General features: G+C 54.5%; 1 non-coding gene across 1 annotated transcript; it reads left to right on the top strand.

The window, feature by feature from the left end:
- The first annotated feature begins 695 nt into the window (after positions 1 to 695).
- On the top strand, positions 696 to 770 carry Trnal-caa (transfer RNA leucine (anticodon CAA)). The gene has a single exon. It is a non-coding gene; the product is annotated as a tRNA-Leu (tRNA).
- The last annotated feature ends 3395 nt before the right edge of the window (positions 771 to 4165 follow it).

The following is a 4165-nucleotide window of genomic DNA, read 5'->3' as shown; positions in this document are numbered from 1 at the left end:
TTCCCGTCTAATTCCATGTTCTCCTCCCCCTCTATTTTATTCCATCATCTCCTCTCCCTCTCTCTATCTCTTCTGTCTCATCTGTCTGTCCATTTCCTCTTCTGTCTTTCCTCTGTCACACTCCTCCTCTCCACTCTCTCTGTCCATTTCACCCTTCCCCTCTCTGTGACCAACTCCTCTGCCCCCTTTCCCTCCCTATATCCTCCTTCCCCCCTCTGTTTTTCCATCTCATCTTTCCTTCTTCTCTCTCCACGCTATCGTCGGCTCCCCAATATGAGACTGATGGTTGTCAATTCCACACTATTTCTTTACCAACTGTACCTAACATGTCTGTGAAATATGACTGAAATCGTTCCAGGAGCTTAGGATGAGCTTTTTACTCACGGCTTCGCCCGTGTGCGCACATGTCAAACACATGTAAAATAAAAAACTTCCTGGCAGATTAAAACTGTGTGCCCGACCGAGACTCGAACTCGGGACCTTTGCCTTTCGCGGGCAAGTGCTCTACCAACTGAGCTACCGAAGCACGACTCACGCCCGGTACTCACAGCTGTACTTCTGCCAGTACCTCGTCTCCTACCGCCCAAACTTTACAGAAGCTCTCTGCAAGGTTCGCAGGAGAGCTTCTGTAAAGTTTGGAAGGTAGGAGACGAGGTACTGGCAGAAGTACAGCTGTGAGTACCGGGCGTGAGTTGTGCTTCGGTAGCTCAGTTGGTAGAGCACTTGCCCGCAAAAGGCAAAGGTCCCGAGTTCGAGTCTCGGTCGGGCACACAGTTTTAATCTGCCAGGAAGTTTCATATCAGCGCACACTCCGCTGCAGAGTGAAAATCTCATTCTGGAAACATTCCCCAGGCTGTGGCTAAGCCATGTCTCCGCAATATCCTTTCTTTCAGGAGTGCTAGTTCTGCAAGGTTCGCAGGAGAGCTTCTGTAAAGTTTGGAAGGTAGGAGACGAGGTACTGGCAGAAGTAAAGCTGTGAGTACCGGGCGTGAGTCGTGCTTCGGTAGCTCAGTTGGTAGAGCACTTGCCCGCGAAAGGCAAAGGTCCCGAGTTCGAGTCTCGGTCGGGCACACATTTTTAATCTGCCAGAAAGTTTCATATCAGCGCACACTCCGCTGCAGAGTGAAAATCTCATTCTGGAAACATCCCCCAGGCTGTGGCTAAGCCATGTCTCCGCAATATCCTTTCTTTCAGGAGTGCTAGTTCTGCAAGGTTCGCAGGAGAGCTTCTGTAAAGTTTGGAAGGTAGGAGACGAGGTACTGGCAGAAGTACAGCTGTGAGTACCGGGCGTGAGTCGTGCTTCGGTAGCTCAGTTGGGCAGTCGGCTTTCAGCCGTGATACCGTGCGGACGGGCTCGGCGCGCCGGGCAGTGCTCCGCAGGTGTTGTTGTTTACCCGCTAGCGCGCGGTCGCGTCGTTGTATTGCCGTATAGTACCTGTACCGACCCGACATGGCGTTCTCATATCGAAAAGCTACAATCAAACTAACGTTCAACGCATCGTACACGAGACCGAAGGCCCATGAAATTGAACGGTTTCTACGAGACATCGTGCACATAGAACCACAAGAACTGATAGGAATTCATCTGTCTATTGTAACCAGCACAGTGTACCTCAAACTGATTGATGAAGCGGCGTGCGACAGATTACTCCAACGATCTGCAAACGGCTTTCGCTTCTGTCACGCAGACGGTAACGTGAGCGTGGTAGGATTTGACCATGCCGGTCTGGGGGTGCGTACCGTGCGCATCTTTGAACTACCGTTCGAAGTTCCTGCCAACCTAGTCGTTGATGCGCTGCGGCCATACGGCACAGTTCTGAGCCACACAGAGGAGAAATGGAACACATTCGAAACGTACCCTGTCCTTAACGGGGTACGACAAGTGCGCATAGAACTCAAGAAGCACGTTCCATCGTATGTTTTCGTTGGTGGCTGCCGCGCAATTGTTATATATGATGGACAACCGAGGACCTGCTCGGGCTGCGGCCAGGAAGGCCATGTTAGAACTGAGTGTCTGCAGCGCCGCCTCGTTCAGGTGCCCCGCAATGAACTTCCCCAACGACCCACTATGACCTCTCTCCCGCTAACATACGTGGAGGCGGCACGCCATGATGTGATGGATGATCAAAACCTGCTACCTCCTCAAGTCGCTGCCAGCTCCGTTGGAGAGTCAGCGCCGTCGACGACGCCGCAGCCGAACGGTGCAGAGGTTCCTCCAGCCTCTGCCCACCGCAGCGTCGTCGGCACCCAGCCACCGTCACTGTCGGAATCTGACACAGGGGTTCCTAGCGACCGAGACTGTGTCGAGCCCCGCCCTCCAGTGGATGTCGAATCTCGGACCAGAAAGCAAAGATCACCCAAGCGACACAAGAAGAGGCGATTGTCAGCTGAAGAACAGGACAGGGATGTGAAGCCGGCGGAAGACATCGACTTCGTTGACTCGTCCACAATTGCAACGGCCTCCGGTGGCATCATTCACCAGAAGGTGCCTGAAGACAAGGAACACTCTCCTAAATCTGGTGGCCCAGAAAACGAGGCGCATTGCGTCGACTCCTGTGAAACCGACCAGCCCCCAATGACATCACAATCGTCTCTTGGTGATTGGGCAGACGATATGGAGGCAGATGATGCGCAGCAAACATTGATATCTCCGCCAGAGCCCATGGCTGACATTGAGCCCGGAGGGCTCTGCCAGTTAGGGACTCATACGGCACAGTAATGCACAGCATGCAGATGGATGGCTGTGTGGTGTGTGAGATCACTGTGGGCTTGCACCGGCAGACTGCCTCCGCCACTTGATATGTCTCAGTCATACCGTGTGGGAACAGTCAATGTAAATGGTGTCCACTCCACTGTCAAGACCCGCATGTTACACGACATGATCAGAGCGGCAGACTTGGACATTGCCCTTCTCCAGGAGGTCCGTCCCGAGCTGCGTTTAGACCTATATGGCTACACCACCTACAGCCTACCCTTAGGTGATGGTGCAGGAGGAACGGCCATCCTTCTCCGAGATGGCATAGACGCGACGGACGCGACGTACTTGCCGAACGGGCGAGGCATCGCACTCACACTTGGCGCAGTCCGCCTCATTAACGTCTACGCTCCCTCCGGTAATTCGCACCGTGGTGACAGGCATGTCTTCTATTCGGAGGAGATAGCCCCACTTTTGCAAGGAAATATGGACCATTACATAGTGGGCGGCGATTTTAACAGTGTTCTGCGGCCCGAGGACCAGATACCGCATTACGTCCCATGCCCGGCTCTACAAGCATTGATACGTGACCTCGCGCTCCACGACACATGGCTCTTACATCACGAGAACCAGAGTGGATATACGCACTTTACCAGCCATTCTGCCAGTCGTCTGGACCGGATATACGTCTCGCGTGCCCTCCGCACAGCAACCCGTGATGCAGAACTCTGGCCGACGGCCTTCACGGACCATCTCGCGTACATCTGCACTATCACCTTACCCCGACAACTCACAAGACGCAGCAGGGGCCCGTGGACGCTGAACGTCTCCCTCCTTCGCGAGGAAGCGTGTCGGCGAGCAGTCACTGACACGTGGCGCCGATGTATCAGGTGCCTGCCCCTGTATGCTTCCACGTTGCTGTGGTGGCTGGGATGTGTCAAACCTGCACTCCGAAAGACCTTGATGGCCTATGGGCGTGACAGATCGAACTGGCAAAGGGCAACATCGGAATTTTACTATACAGCGTTACGTGAGCTGGCGACGCAACCGCCGTCTCCCGAACGTCAGATGTCAGTACAACGCATCAAAGCTCGTCTACTTCGCATCAGGACCGAGCAGCTCGAAGGTGTCCGCATCCGTGCGCGAGTGCAAGACTGTATCCCCAACGAAACAGCGTCAGTGTATCACATTGTGCGCGAGAGGCGCCACCGCAAACGTCAGCTCATTACGGCGGTAAACACGGAGGAGGGCGGCCGCGCAGTGACACAAACGGACATCGCGCACACGTTCGCCAGACACTATGGGACCTTGTACATGGAAGATCCGCGAAATGTACGTGATTATGACGAGCTGTTGCACGATTTTCCCGCCCCTCGGGACGTGGCACCCGATGATAGTCTGCTGCTGCCCATTACACCCGACGAGCTGACATCGGCCTTGGCACATGGAGCACCGAACAAGTCGCCTGGA

The sequence above is a fragment of the Schistocerca cancellata genome, chromosome 4 (genome assembly GCF_023864275.1).
Source record: "Schistocerca cancellata isolate TAMUIC-IGC-003103 chromosome 4, iqSchCanc2.1, whole genome shotgun sequence".
NCBI classification, from domain to species: Eukaryota; Metazoa; Arthropoda; class Insecta; order Orthoptera; family Acrididae; genus Schistocerca; species Schistocerca cancellata.
This window is presented reverse-complemented; position numbering and strand designations above follow the sequence as displayed.